Source organism: Pteropus alecto, unplaced genomic scaffold, assembly GCF_000325575.1.
Source record: "Pteropus alecto unplaced genomic scaffold, ASM32557v1 scaffold155, whole genome shotgun sequence".
Lineage (NCBI taxonomy): Eukaryota > Metazoa > Chordata > Mammalia > Chiroptera > Pteropodidae > Pteropus > Pteropus alecto.
The window spans coordinates 1,218,737-1,235,468 of record NW_006438113.1 but is presented as its reverse complement, the minus strand read 5'-3'; the positions used below and the strand labels follow the sequence as shown (position 1 = coordinate 1,235,468).

Genomic DNA, 16,732 nt, shown 5'->3' with positions numbered 1-16,732 from the left:
TGTGACTTGCTTCAAGCCACATCTCAGTGTGGTAGCTGGTAAGTAGCAGATTAGTGTTCAAAGAGAGGTCTGTGCCTCCAAGCCAGGTCTTCAGGGGCCTGAAGGCAGAGACTTCTCTGATCAGGTTCACGGAGCATCCAGGGCAGGCCTACCAAGGGTCACAGGTCCCAGCCAAGTATCCTGGTGGCAATGGCTGACTCACTGGCAGCTCAGAGCACTGCAGCACTATCCTAGTGATTACAGAGGGGAGACAGCCATCTCAAACACACCGAAGGCTTGGAAATGCCCAACCTGAAACAAATTAGCTCTCCTCTAACTGTCCTACTATGGGGGAAAACGTGACAGATATCATACATCACCTAAAGCCAAATTCAATTTGTACCCATTTATAACACAAACACGTCTCAGGTGTAACATCAAGGGATCTCATTTAGCATTCTGCACACACCCCTCTGAGGGCTGGCAACATACTGGCAGAGCTAAAACGGCACAGATCCTCTTATGAGCAAACTTGTTCTAACATGGAAGAAAAATTGGTTTACTTTATATGGCACAGGGAGACCCCTCACACATTTACAAAGTGCCATACAGGGGCAAGGATGGAGCCTAGCACAGGAGAACAACAAAAGCCATGTTGGCAGCTCCCATTCCCCATGACTGGCAGTGTAGCTCCTGCCCACTGATACACTGACAGACTATCCCCACATGGGATACTCACTTAGCTCCAGCCTGTGGGTACCCCTGTGGTCACTGACATAGTCTCAGGCTCAGCCTGTGGGGCCCAGAGGACTCAGAGTGAACTGAGTTCACATCTTTGCCCAGTGACCTGTTAAAGTCTCTTGGCTTATCTAGGCCTCAGTTTCCAGCCCATTAAAATGAAGTAAGTCTGTGAAGGTGATTATAGGTCAGAGAAAGTAACAGATGGGGGGAAAAAGGAGAAAGTGCTTTGTAATCTATCATTTTGCAAAGAGCTTTGCAAAATCCTAAAGCATCATGTCATTTCAGCCCTCACTACGGGCCCTCAGCATGCAAAGCCAGTAAGGACAGCCAAGCCTCCCTGGGAAGGTTGCTCCTCATGGGTTTGGTGAAAATGACAGCTACCTCTGGGGCCTTTCAGTAAGAAAACTATGTTTACTGAAGTATCACATGCAAACAGGAAATTGCAAAATTTCTAAAACTGGCGAATTTTTATAAATGAACACACAGAGATGAGGAGATTATTAGCACTCCCTCTAGGACTCTTGGGGGCCACTTTGCGAGGCATTCTTGTCCTTTCTGACTGTCAAACATGCTTAACTTAACCCTGGTCTGGGAAGAGGATTGAAGTATCTCAGAGCAGAGATCATGTCCATGATCAAAGCTGGTAAGGAATCTGCTTATAATCACCGAGTTTGATTTTGAGGCCTTGTTCTACAAAATGGAGGCTAAATTAAGAAAGAATGTTCTATTCCTTTCTGGACCTCTCTAAGTTTCCTGGAGAGAATCTCAGAAGAGACTCCTCGTTTGAATGGCAAGCAGCTCCTACCTGCATCTCAGTTTTGTGTGGTGTGACAGGCAGCCTTAAGGATGCTCAGATGATGACAGGCTATGATGAGCAGGTGTCTTTCCTGATTAGCAAGGATTAATTGAGTAAATTTCTTTCCCAAAAAACATTGATGGCACTCCTAGATGTCTGGTTCTGATTTTTTATTTGTTTGTTTGTTTGTTTGTTTTTCCTACTCTTCTGTTTGAAGTTTGGTGGAGGTTTTTCTTTTTTATACACTTTATTTTTCAGAGCAGTTTTAGGTTTACAACAAAACTGAGTAGGAAGTGCAGAGTTGAGTGGCTCATTTGTTACAACTGATTAGCCTACACGATTATCACCCAGAGTCCATAGTTTACATTGTATTTGATGTCTGTTTCAAACCCGCAAAACTTTCCCATTCACCCCACAGCATATTCTCTGAGTGATGCCCAGAGCCGTGGGATTCTCAGACCAGAGACTGAGCCAAGACTCCCCAGCTTTCTAGCAGCCATCTTAAAAAGGTAAAAAGAAACAGGTAAAATTAATTTTAATAGCATATTGTATTTAGCCCAATATATCCAAAATACAATAAACCTCCCTTAGACCTCCCTTATCTAAGTAGCTTACATTCCAAGACCCCCAGTGGATGCTTGAAATTGTGGATAATACCAAATCCTATATATATTGTTATTTCATATAATACATAACTATTATAAAGTTTAATTTATAAATAAGGCACAGTAAGACATTAACAGCAATAACTCATAATAAAATATGACTATTGTAACAATATATTATAAAAGTTATGTAAATGTGTTCTCTCTCAAAATATTATTGTACTACATCCCCCTTTTCACTTAAAGGAAGCACTTTACAGTTTCTCTTTGGCATATTCAAATTGCCAGCATCACTACTCTTGTACTTTGAGGCCATTATTAAGTAAAATAAAGGTGACCTGAATACAAGCAGTACAATATCGTGATAGTTAACCTCATAACTGAAACAGCTACTAAGGAATTAATGGACAGAGAGCACATACAGAGTAGATACACTGGACAAAAGGATGATTCACGTCGTGGGTGGGACGGAGCAGGACTGCTTGAGATTTCATCACACTACTCAGAAAGGTACACAATTTAAAACTTACGAATTGTTTATTTCTGGTATTTTCTATTTAATATTTTCAGACCATGTTTGACCACGGGTAATTGAAACTGTGAAAAACAAAACCACAGATAAGGAGGGACTACTGTATTATCGTTTTAATGTAATTAATATAAAAATTATTTAAAATATGTTTTATATTTATACTGTCTTCTGGTATGGATCTTTACATTTACATGTGCAATTTAGCATATCTCAATCTTAATGCTGAATTTACATCAGAAATACTCAATCTGATTTTAGATTTCATAAAATTTACCTTCAGAAAAGGAGATTCACATAATCAAGTTGTTCCAAACATACTTAAACTTTTTCTAATGCTTGAATTGTGTCAGTTTTTTAAATTTAAATTAATCAAAATTAAATATTAAAAATTCAGGTCCTCAGTTACACTAGTCACAAACACTCAGTAGCCACATGTGGCTGCTGACTCCCATGTTGGACAGAGCAAGACTATAGGGCAAGGCCAGGAAAGACCCACAGGTGGGCCAGTGCTCGCTTCTGCCCACAGTGGTCATTATCCCCATGACCCCAAAGTCCCTTAAAGAAAGAAAAACAAGAGTTTTCCTTTTTTCCCAAGTCTTCTTGAGAGTCTAGTTTGAGGCCACCAGTCTACTGGGGAACAGGTGGTATCCCAAACGACTTTTTCAAGGTCTGCAAGATTGTTAAGTGATGAGGGCCAAAAGCAGGGCCTCATGCTGGGCAGGTCCACAGGAGATTTTAACCACTGCTCCTGGGAAGACTGATTCCAGCTCTCCTGGCCTCCCATCCAGCCTTGGGAACTCAGAGGTCCCACCCTCTTGTACAGCCACCTCCCACTCTGTCCTCAGGGTCTCCCCTACCCAGTTGAAGAATGGAGTCCAAAGCCCCAGCTCCTTGCCCTACTGATGGAAATCAAAGGTGAAAGGTATGCCCCAAGAAAAGCTGGAGAAACTAATTACCACAATCCACAACATTAACAAACACGGCCTGCAGACTCCCTGTGTTCTGTGCTCTGATGTAAGCATTTCAGCGTGCATCAACTCACTGAATCCTCACAACTCCATAAGCTGGGTACTATTACAATCCCGTTTTGACCTCCTACTGCATTTGCCCATCCTATCTACCCTGTCCCAGAGTCCACTTTCCTGCTCCAATGCACTGCTCCTACCACCACCTGCAGACCCAGGCCTCCAGGCCAAACACCTCTCTTAAACACCGTTTCTTTATTACCATCTGCTTACTGAAAATACCTGTATGTATATAGCACACAAACACTGTACACTCAAAATGCCCAAAGCTGGACTCACCACCTCCCCCTGGCCAGACACATTCTTCTTCCTGACTCCTTATTCTCCATGAATCACATATGATTTACAAAGCCAAACAGCTAGGCCTCATCTCAGCCTCTGTCTTTTGTGTTGTCTGTCCCCTCCCTCTCTAAGTTCAAGCATATCTGCCCTCTATACATGCCTTACATTACTTCCTCTTCCATCCCTGTGCCGCATATGACAAGAGCCTCACCAGCTCTCACTTAGGCTACAGGAAGAAAACGAACCAGTGCACACACAAAAAAATAATAATAATCACAACCACATCTGAATGCCTAACACATAGCAAGTGAGTGCTCATTAATTATGCTGAACTAATACTTTCTTCTTCTTCCTCTTCATTCCATCCTCTACATCACCTCTGAACCAGGGCCAGCTACTTTTGTCTCCAAAGGGTACAAATGGTATAAGAGTTATCAGATTTCCCTACCAAGGGCCCCTATCTCCCAATAGAGGATGGTAAGGAGATAGATGTCCACTTTCTGACAGCCCGCAGCCACAGACTAGCAAAGCGACAGCTGTAATAGGTCAGTCAAGGAACCATCCAGTTTCCAGATCAATGGGTAGAAACTGCTAAACCTGGTTAGCATCTCATGGAATAACTTTCTTGCTCCCTCTTTGCCACCCCTCTTCCACTATTGCCCAGCTGTCTGGTGAGAACAACCCACTTCAACATCTCCGAAGTGATGATGAGAAGCAGGATAATGCGGTAGCCAGCCCTGTTTCTGGGCAGCAATCCCTGCGTGCAGGAGAGAGCGCACGGGCCTCTTGACGCTCTCATCTGTCAAACATCAAGTGAGAAAGATCTATTTTTTCCCTAGGCAGCATGCCTACAACTTCAATTGGCCCAAAATACACTTGGCTAAATTTGCTTGTGTGATGTTCTAAATGGTACACACTGTTCTATAAGAAGGCGTTGTGAGAAACCTCAGCACAGCAGGGTGGGGGCTGGGGCTCCACAAAGGGAGCAGATCTAAGCCAGGTGCAGGGCTCCTCCCAGCAAATGGTGTCCCCAGTACTGAGCCCCACTTCTCCACCTGGCTGCAGTTCAGACTTTCTTCTGGCCACCACATTGCTTCGCAGCAGCTTTGCAGTGACCCATCTGGGCCAGAGCACAATTCCTCCCTGCCCCAGCGGTTTCTCTCTGAGTACCCAGCCCTGCATCATCACTCACTGCTGGTCCAGGCATGTGGGGGGGTTGCTTTCCAGCACAGGAAGACTGTGTGGCAGAGAGATCCTCAGTCTCATCTGACAAGATAGAAACAAAGAAAATATCCAAATTGTATGTGAGGTGAGGCCAATTATCCTAAGACCTCATCTGAGGCCCAAGGGTCTTTATACCAGGAACACAGGCCTGGGAAGTTTGCAGTGTCAGTCCCAATGAGCAGAAACTTGAAATAGCACCAATGGTTTGGACTTGATTTAAGCACAGAGCATGTGATGAGAGGGGCTCAAAATGCAGAAACATGTCCCTATGTGGCCAGCACTGTTTGGGGGAGAGGTTGCCCCGATGGAAGGAGACAGACACAGAGCAGCATGGTCTAGATTCAGGGCTGGACTCAAATCCTGGCTCCCTCTGACCCGCTCTGTGACCTGGGCATTTGGCTACCACTCACTAATTTTCAATTTCCTGGAATAGTACACCAAAAATAGTAATGATACCACCTCTCCATTTGGGGCAGAATAGGCAATAAAATGGAGACAAAGCACTAGTCCTTGGCACATAGTAAGTCCTCAAAAATAGTGATTATGGCAGCTTCCCCATGTCTGGACTGTGATGGCAAGGCCAGCCCTGAATGAGAGATGGTTGCATTCTGCTACATTGCTCACTAAAGTGGCTACTGACATCACCTGGCTCTGATAAGGAGACCAAGCAGTTTCTCATTGGAATTGGCTTCCCCCTTATAGTTCTAAAATCATATCACAGTCAAGGGGCCCAAAAAATGGGGTTTATTATACATGTCAAGTTCTTTCCAAATGGTTTCACTTTGGTTCCCACCACAACCCTGAAAGAGGACCCATTCTCTCCTCATATTGCAGAGAAAACAGGCCCTTAAAGAGAGTGAGTGTCTCCCTCTCCGTGAGGTATCACACACATAGACAGTAAGTGGCAGGGCTGCATTTTGAACCCAGAGCAGAGCATGATGTCTGTGCTCTGCACTGTGTCAGCAAGGGGAGCCCATGCTACTCAACCAGGGTGGAGACTCCAGCTCAGTGGACAGTGGATTTCTCCCTATGAAAAATCCAGTCTCAGCACTTAAGTTAATCTAGATTGATGCCTCTGGCCCATTCACTCCCCAGGGCCCCCATAAAATTAAATTTCATGTCTGCAAAACTGAAAGCCAGGCTTGGGCTTGGAAAACTTGTCTCTTAGCCCTCTGCCTCAGGGTCTAGGCCTTCTGCACCCCAGGGAAGGCAGCCAGCCGCCTGTAGGGCCATACATACCACTATCCATCTCTTCACTGCAGCAAGACCATCCCCAGCACCACATCCAGGCTTGTAAATGTGTTGTTAACACACACATCACAACTCATCTAAGCCCAAAAGTTTGATGATAATTAGCTAAAACTAACATATGTGCAACATCTATATTATTGCATAACTTATATACATTTACCACTGTTTGTGGGGAATATATGCACCACACCACAAACTATTTGCATATAGATGGTGGGTTATAGACATATGCTTGTATTCGGTGGGTAATATCTGAAATTCACACGTACACACATTGCTCTTGCAAGAGCCGAAATGCTTGCTTTCTGCCATGACTTGAAGTGCACTGTACACTTTAAGAGTGTGTTCATTTTTAAAATTTACAGCACTGAATTGTCCATTTCTGAACATATAAATGATTTTCAACTGCTTGATAAGCTGTGGCTGCCAAGTATCAGGGAAAATGAGGTTGATGGTTTCAAGAAGCTTTATTTCAGAAAAATTAGGAGTCAGGCTCACTTTTGTTGAAATCACTCATATTAATGGTGGTCAAAGAGAAAACCATTCTCCTGATCCAGTTAGCAATCAACCATCAAGTCAATAACCTCAATGACAAAAACCTGTCACTTATTTACCAAACACTCAGTTTCTACCCTCTTCCAGAGGCCACACACTATGCTACGCATAGGGGACCCAGAAGTGAATCTAGATGGTGAAAAGGCAGCACAGAGCCTGGCACATAGTAAGTGCTCAACAAATGACGATGACTGTGATGGTTGACATGAGATTAGTGTTTATGGTGGCAAGTCTAGCCATAATGCAAAGATGGACACTGCTACAGTTTGAATGCCAGCTCAGCACATGCTGGATCTGTGACCTGAGAAAATGAATGACACTCTCAGCTTCAGGTGTCTGGTCTATAACGGACAAATGCCTCCACCTTCAAGAGCTGCTGTGAAGATTACAAAGTAACATGCCTAAAGTGTTCACGCCATGTGTCTGGCCTATGGAGGGGCAACTGAAGGCAAGAAAAGGAGCTTTACACAGAGGTAGCGCCTGCCTTGATAGTCTCCCAAGAAAGGATCTCAGTCTCCCTTATCTGATTTTTTTTAACTCCAGTAAAATACACATAGCATAAAATTCACTATTTTAGCTATTTTATTTTATTTTTTTATTATTTATTATTATTATTTATGCCTACAGCACCTGGTCTTCCTAGGTGGTCTCCCATCCAAGTACTAACCAGGCTCAACCCTGCTTAGCTTCTGAGATCAGACATCGGATTTGTTCAGGGTGGCATGGCCGTAGACCATGGACTGTGGCTCCACTGGGGCACAAACCCAGGACCTTCTGTGTGTAAAGCAGATATGCTCACTGCTACACTATGGAACTATGTCCCACTTTAGCCATTTTAAAGTGTATAATATAATGGCATTTAGTACACTCGCAATGTTGTACATCCATTACTTCTAACTAGTCCCAAAATATTCTTACCCCAAAAGGAAACCTTGTAGCCATTAGCACTCATTCTCCATTTCTCCCTCCCCATAGCCCTAACAACCACTGAAATGCTTTCTGTCTCTGTGAATTTGCCTATTCTTGACCCTTCATATAAATAGAATCACACAACAAATCATATTTGTCCTTTTATGTCTGGTTTCTTTCACTAGCATGTTTTCAAGTTTCATCCAACTCGTTCTACGTATCAGTACTTTATTCCTTTTCATAGCTGAATAATATCCCATTGTATGGATATATACCACATTCTGTCTATCCATTCAACGGTTGGTGGGTATTTAGGCCATTGCGAATAGTGTTGCTGTGAAATGCTTATCTCATTTTGATAAGTGGGACTAACATTACTTCAATTTCAGGATCGTATTCATTAACTAAGATTGTCATGTCATCCTTAGGGCATCTGGAGATGCTTCTCCCAAGGTCCCTTGAAATCAAGATTTCTTCAGGTGAAGCCAGCAGCTGACGGCTTTTCCATTCATGCACTCAGTCTTTGTTTTGCCTAAACATCAGGAATCACCTTGTGTTTCCTCAGCTCTAGTTTCCTAATCAATTTATTGACATAAAATCCACCCTCATACTATTACAATAGCCATTACAGAAACTGTTAATCATTACCCTGTAACTGTTATCATCATGACTTTCTTATTGGCTGCATAGAGATGAGGAAAAGAGAACAAATGAGTGAGCACCAGGTTGGTGCCAGGCTCTGTGGTGCCTCCTTATCTGACTGGATTTTCACAATCACCCTTTGAGGTAGGAGTTAACATCCACTGTCATACATGGATGACAAAATTCAGGCTCAAAGAACTGAAGTGACTTGTCTCAAATTGCGTAGTTAATGAGAGGCTGAGTGAGCATTCAACCCCCACTCCCCCGCCACCTGTGTTTGGCTCCAAAGCTGCCCGCTGTGTCATAACTCAATGCTTCCTTGATGGAATAATTATTAACAAAGGACCATCTTAGCCTGCTCCTGCTCGTCTCCAATTGAGTCCCTTTGCTTCCTGCCCCATCAAACTAAGTACCCCGGCATCTCTGTGAATAAATAAATTTCCCATCTTTATATGTTGTTCAGGGGTAATTCTACCCACTTCATTTGGGGAAGATAATGGAATTTTATATATTCAGAAAGGTTACAGAATTGGAGTCCTGGGCCAAGGGACTAAAAGCCCAGGTCTTTGTTATTCCCTGATTTACTGTCTGACTTCAGGTGAGCCATCCTCTGAACTGGCCCTGATTGTCCTGCCAAAAAAAAAAAAAAGGGCATCTATTGTCTGCCCTGGAATGTCCTAAGAATGGTGAGAATTGTCTTAAAATATTGGTATCATTAGATATCCATGTGCATATTCATATGGAAAAGCTGGGCTCGAATCCAGAGAAGGGGAGCATGTAATATTTAGTACTAACCAAAGACAAGGTGATCAGAATGTCCAGGGTTCCCTGTGGCACCATTCCTCCGTCAGTGCCCAGGGCCCTGGGGCATCCCTTGTCTCTGAAAGGCCATCTCTTAGAAGGAATTCAGGGGTTATGGGAAAATGGGCATTACCCATCTCAAATGATGGCTTTGTAACTAAATGTTTACACCATCATGAGAAAAATATTCATACTTTTTAGAAAATGTCCCAGATTTTCTAGCAGATTTCCCAATCTGTAGATTCAAAGGTCAAAAACTTCCCATAAATTCTCAGGGGTGAGAGGCAGAAAAGCCAACTGCATTAATTTCTACCTTCATTCCTTATGACAGCCCCTCTGAGACTAGTCCCCAGGCCTTTTCTAGGCACTCACTGCCTCCTTCAACTGTTGGTCTCATCTAGTATCCTGGCTTTTTGCATCAGCATGAAGGCAAATGTCGAAGTTGAATCTGCAGCCTCACCTCCCCCTAACTCCAGCATGGCAAACCCAGCTGCCTCCTCCAAAGTGCCAAATGGGTATCCAAGGAGAATCTCAAATTTAGCATGTCCAAAACCGAACTCCTGGTTTTCATGTCCCCGCAACACCCACTCTTCTACCATCCGCCTAACCCTGTAAAATGGCCACACCATTCTTCTTATTTTTCAGTCCAAAAGTGATGACCCCATCCTTGATTTCTTTCTCTTGAGACCCACATCCACACTATCAGCAAATCTGTCACTCTGCCTTTAAAATACATCAAGAGTCAGACTACTTTCTAAGTTTCCCACCTTTATCCAAGTCCCTAACACCTCTTGCCTGGATTTTTTCAGTAGTTCTAAGAAGTCTTCCTACCTCCCCTCTCCTATTATGATCTGTTCTTCATAGCAGATCTGCTCAAAAACCTCTAACAGCTCTATCTTGGAGTAAAATCCAGTTTCCTTATCAAGCCCTGCAAGGCCCTGCCTGAGCTGTTGTCAGGCTGCTTCTCAGACCACAGCTGCACACTCAGCTGCCAAAGACACCTTTGCTCAGAGTCTTTGTGCATGCCATCCCCTCTGCTTGAATGCTCTTCCTAGTATTTCACTCTCACACCTCCTTTGGATCTCTGCTAAAATACCCCCCACATCAGAAGGGTCTCCTTTAGCCTCCTCTCTACAATAGGATCCCCATCCCTTTCTTTTCTCCTTACTCATCTTTATTTTTCTTCATTGCATATATTACCACCAGATAGATATTTATATGGTTATGGTTATTACCTATCTCACTTCACTAGACAGTAAGCTCCATGATAACAGGAGCTCAGTCTGGCTCACTGCTGTATCTCACTAACTGGCATGTAGTATGTGCTCATTAAATGTTTGTAGGAGGGATAAAAGGAGGAAGGGAGCAAGAAAGGAGCAAAGGAGGGAGAGAGACAGGAAGAAAATTTTGTACACTCAGCAAAGTTATGGAATTGGGGTCCTGGACCAAGGGACTAGAAGCTCAGGTCTCTGATATGCTCTAATTCACTGTCTGACTTCAGGTGAGCCAGTGCACTGAACTGGCCCTGATCTTCCTGCCAACAAAATGAATTATCTGTCGTCTGCCCTGGAATGTTTAGGAATGATAAGAATTACTTTAGATAAAGATATCTTTACCAATTATGGAAATTCAAGCCCAGAAATTCAAGCTCCTCTAAATTCATCCAGCTAGAAAGTAAAAAAGCCAGATGTGAGCCTGAGCCAGGAGGCTCTAAAATCTTTGCTCTTTTGTCAACAATGCATGGCCTCTCTGGGCCACGCTCTTTGAAGAAATGAAACCACTGTCCTGAATCAAGCAGAGCTACAGACAGATACCATTTCTAAGAAAAATGTGAAAAATAAATGTTATGGTAACAAATTGTCCATGATCTAATTATCATCATCAAACATTTATTAAGGATCCATGAGCACATGTGCCCTGCTTGGCAGGCTCCTCAGAGGGAGAGAGAAAACTAGAACAGCAGACAATGGGAGACTCATTAATATGAATAATGCTTCAACTTCCATACTGTCCATGGGGTCGGGAAGAAAGCAGAAGCAAAGAAAGCTAGGAATTGGGTACCGACAAGATGGGAATTAGACTTGTTTTTTTGAAAACTCTATCTAGGCCTGTGTGGAAATCTAGAGCCCTGTAGACAGACAGCAGCCTTACCTTATGGAAGGGCGGACTTTAAGACAGCCCCAAGAAGCACCAGGCAAGAGGATACTGGCTTTTCTTTCGTACCCCAGCCCCAGACTAAGAAGTCACTGCAGAGCCTTCTCAATTACAGGCTGGGTCTCCAGGCTGGATCAGCCACTAGGCAAGCAAGAATGTTAGCTCTCTCCCATCATATTCACAGAACCAATGGCCCACTGAGAGTCCTGCAGATGGAAATGGTAATCATCCCCATCATAGCCACATGTGCCAAACTAGGTCCCAGTGTTAAAACATGCTAAATGCATTCTCTCTGAGTTAGGTGTCACTCTGTATCACCCCATTACCTTGGTATCTCCCTCACATAATTGCAGATTCCATGTCTATACTTAGATCCATAAGAAAAAAAAGTTTTCAGATAACAGTGTTATTCAAATTTACAAATTCAGAATTATAAATTAGTTTATATTAAGTAAACTTACCCTTCAGAGTAATCAAATAGAAAGCCCAAGGCTCCTTTTATGTGTGTTAATATTTGATTTTTTTAATGAGGTACTTAATATATGTGCTATGGAAGCTAATGGCATCAAGGTATCAGAAGTCTTTCTGAGTCAAGTTTTAAACTCTGTGGATGTATGTGAGTGTGTATGTGTAAAATATGGAATATATAAGTATCTTTAAACAGGATCTTCATTTTACAAATAAATTAACCAAAGGGAAGCCTAGCACAGGACAAATAGAGAGAAGGACACCAAAATTTACCCCCCGGTACTAATGGCTGGTATTCTTCTGAACCTTTCACAGACATCATCTCACTGACTCCTCACAGAACCCTGCTAGATAGCCTTTTCCTCCATTTTAAAAGTGAAGAAAATAAAGGCTCTAAGAGTTTCATGATTTGTCCATAGTCACTCAAATTGTAAATGGCAGAGCCAATATTCAAATCTATTTCCTATTAGTTTCAAAGAAACATTCTTTCTTTAGTACCACGCTGCTTCCCAGGAAGCAGCTGAAGCTTCTCTTTCTGGAAAGAGGCCCTTCCCAGGGTTCCCATAGCAACTGGAAGGTCCCCAATAATCACACTCATCGTGCACTATCTCAATTGTCTGTTTTCAATTTGGTCTCCTCTACTAGACTATGGGTTTCTGGGAACAAGGGCCTCATCTATCTACTCACCACTGTGTATCCCCACACTATGCCTGGGTGGAAGGATGGACAGACAGGCAAGTGGGAGGTTGGATGGATGGATGGATGCACGGATGAATGGATGGACTGACAGAAAGAGAGTCAGATAGGCAGGTAGGCAAATGGGTGGATGGTTGGAAGCATGAATGAAGGCATGCAGGCATGGAATCAGGAGGCTTGCTGAGTCTAGATGCTAGCCTTCAGGGATTATGGTTATTTGTTCAGAAGCCTTTTGGGGTTGGGCTGCCTTGTGCCAGGGCCTATCTTCAGCCAGTCAAAGAGCAGTAGCTATAGCCACCCTCTCACTAGCTCCCTTTATTTCATCTACTCTGCTCTAATAGACCTATTATCTCTCCATCACAGCTGGTGGTGAGATTCTAACAGCCTTGGGATGGATTTCTCTGGAAAGTGAAGCTCCCTGCTATCAGATGCTATTCTTGTTCATAAAGGTTTCTAATCTCCTCCTTAGTCATGCTGAATTATTTGCCTCAATGATATCCTGCAGTCCACTTCCAAAGGTTGATTAATTGTATGTTGCCCCTCCCCCCAAAAAAGGGTTCTTGCATCTACCTTAAATTTTAAGCCTTTTAATTTCATCAAGTACCCTCTTGACTATGTAAGCACTGAGGGTGGGAGTGTACTGTGCGAGATTCAGCACCAGCCAAATGCCTGAGTCTCAGGCAAGTGCCATAAATAGGTGTCCAGAGTCAAGGGCTGGCAGCAATGAGTGGGTCTATGAGGTGTTTCTGGGGTCCTCTCTCAGGGTTGAAATTGTGCATTCAACAGTACCAGGCCTTGGGCTAGGCACCAGCTGTGCCCTGGTGAACAAAAAAGGTCTTATCCAGAAGGGAGACAGACAAAGTACATAAACACAAAGTAAATAAATAAACATGAACACAAAGTAAATAAATATTTACAATATAATATACTGTATAACATAAATATATAAATATTAATAAATATTTATAAGCTGATACACACTTCCAATGAAAATAGCAATTGTTTTGATAGAATAACATGGGTGGAGGAGAAAATATAGGGGAATATTATAAAACTGATGTCATCAGACACTTGCGGGGGGAACCTCAGGCCTAAAGAGGCTTCTGCAGTCCACCCCAATAGCCCTGGGTATGACCTCAAAGGCAGGGCTGTGGGGGCACCTCACAATATATTACAATATATTATAATGAGTTTGAGGAAAACAAAGGGGAAGTGATCAGCCTGGAAGCTCAGGAAGGGAGGCCCATAGGGGCAGAAGTTGGCAGTACCCGTGCAAGTGCTATCAGGAAAAGGGACCAGTACCCCAGAGTTGAGCCCTCCAGGCCCTGGGATGATGGCTCAGACAAGTGGCATTTCCACTGCGATACGGTGGACCCTGTGTTTCGCAGTCCCAGGTATTCTGGTCTGGTGTCACATATAGAATTGATTCCTTGGCTGAAAATTTCCTTGCTGTGAGTTTTTCCTGGGAAGGAAGTCCCTCTAAATGTGCTGACGAAATCAAACTTCTAAGGATTCAGTCCAAAGACTGAGCCCTGCACTGTGGTGATGAATCTCCCAGGGAAGGCTACCCTCCAGAAGTCTTGGAAGCCAGACCTGCACTCTGACCACAACTCTGTTCACCTTGAGCCTGTCACTTCTGGCCCTAAGAAGGCTGAGGTCTAGAGCCAGTTCCTCTAACACTCCCCTGTGGCCAGCACAGACCCACAGGAAGCAACCCTGTCAGGCCTTCCATGCCTAGAAGGGTTTGGAAACCAAGGACTTTGGTTTCACCCCAAGAAACCCCCTTCCTCAGAATATGCAACCCAGGTGGCAGCATCCAGCAGCTGACAAGCAGGGAGCCCTCCGCTGCCCACTATGTGGGGGAAGAACCACTCGAGGGAGCCCGCCGAGTCCAGGAGGACTTCTGGACTTACAGTGAGCAGTTGGGATTGGCTAGAACACATACTCATGACAAGGTAACCCAGACACTGGACTCAGGGCTTCTGTAGCCTGGAGGGAAGGTTCTGCTCTCCCGCACTCTGCCACTTTCCGTTTAGTGGTTCAAACAATGTAGGCTACAACGCAAATCAAAATAAGCAACACTAAATTTTAAAATTAGCCACAACTTGACAAATTAATTAGTACAGCAGCACAATGTGTTCCCTGAAGCATGGCTTACTATATTTTGCTTAGAGAATATATGTCACAAATTACAGATGTATTATTTAAAGTACTTATGCAATCAGAGTGAATTCTAAAGGTGCCCTTTTGACACCTCTTTCTGGGACAGAACTAGGGGCTCGAGGCAGCTAGAAATATCATCAAACCCACCATCCAAGCTTCGAATCACAAAGGTGTTTGCAAAGATTTACTTCTTTTCCTAAAGAGAAACAAAGACTGTCAAGGACCAAGATCTGGCCTCTGGAAAAAAATTAATAACAACCAGTTACTTGAGGTGGTGTGACATGACAGAAGCTGGGCCTCGGCATCCTCATGAGCAAGGGTATGGGCGTCAGACTATGGGGCTAGAATACTGGTTCAGCTGTGTATAACTACGTAGTGTTAGGAGTTTCTCGTCCAGAAAATTGATATGGTAATAATAATAATACCTACCTTGCAGGAAGCCTGGGAACACTGTTGTGCTACTTCAACCCAAGTGCTTAGAGCAGGGCCTGGTCCACAGGAAGAAGCCAATAAAAGTAGCCATTATTATTCTAAGATGCACTTCCACTGGAAGACTCAAGAGAGTGTTGTCTTAGGAATCATGCATATTAGTGGCCTAGATGCCTCAAACTTTACTTTGCAAATGGTCTGGGGCCGGGGATCTTTGAAAACATGGCAGAGTAAGAGACATCCCCAGATCTCTCCCCTTGAAACAACAATAAGCTGAACGTATAAAACTCAACAAAAAACACCCAAACTGCACACCAGCACGTCTGAGCGTGGGATTTACGCATAAGAGCTACCACAGGTCAGAACCCAGGGTGTCCCGTGGTGGACTGGGAATAATAAAAAAACTGCCTCTCACAGCCTCCAGAGCTTTCTGCAGGAGGAGGGGGTGGGGAAAAGGAGCAGCGAGTTCCTGCAGCCAGTTCCCTGAACATTCCTGCCTAGGATAGCTGTGAGCTCCCAAGAGCCAGCTGGCTGCAGGGCCCAGTCATCAGGAAAGAAAGCAAAGAAGCAGATGGGACCTCGGAGGAACAACAGCTGACTTTTGAAGGACGAGGTGTAAAACCGAGGCTGAGACGAAGCCCCCAACCCCCAGCCCAGAGGGCCCCTGCCCCCATACCCTCAGAGACCAATCACCACAGAGCCCCAGGGGAATCTGAGCAAACGCTGCCGAGACTGTCGCTGACACTGACAGGGACTAAAATTGAGGGTAGCAAGTGTGATTAAATATCTACAAGAAAATTTAGAAAGCGTTATTAAGACTATATATAAAGCAGGAATCCAAGAGGCTTAGACGCCACCTACTGGAAACCAAAAGAAAAGCGCCTTCTTTGCAGCAGTCTAAAGAGAGACTTTTATTAATAAATCTTTCTGGAAAATCAGCAGAATACACTTCCATTAATGCCCAGGCGGAGAAACAGTCCAGTAAACACCATGAACAACCAAGATGACAAGGCATCTCAGAAAGAAAGAGAAAAATCTCCAGAAAATAAGCTTACAGACATAGAAATAGGCAACTTAAATGACAGAGAATTCAGGATGGTACTTCTGAAAAAAATCAGTGAGTCCTGAAATGAGTCATAGCAACAATTTCAGAAATTGAAAAAACAGCTAGATGAGCAGAACAAGGAGATTGAAAGCCCCAAAAAGAACCAAATAGAACTTCTAGAGATTAAAAAAAAACACACTATAAGAGTTGAAAAATGAAATAGCAAGCTTGGGAAGTAGTCGATCAAAAGGAAGAAAGGATCAGTGATATCAATGACAGAAATCTAGAAATAAATCAGAAGGAAGAAGAGAGAAACGGAAGAATGAAAAATAATGAAAGATAAATTCAAGAACTAGCTGATACCATCAGGAGAGGAAACCTAAGAATAATGGGCATTACCGAAGGCAAGAAAAAGGAACAGGGATTAGAAAGCAG

The 16,732-nt window shown here is 43.6% G+C and overlaps 1 protein-coding gene and 1 pseudogene across 1 annotated transcript in view; both read right to left on the bottom strand.

The window, feature by feature from the left end:
- GRID1 (glutamate ionotropic receptor delta type subunit 1) overlaps nt 1–16,732 on the bottom strand; it is a 672,081-nt gene that overhangs the window by 354,135 nt on the left and 301,214 nt on the right. The gene's annotated exons all lie outside the window — the stretch shown is intronic.
- Nucleotides 7,609–7,724, bottom strand: LOC112482729 (annotated as a pseudogene).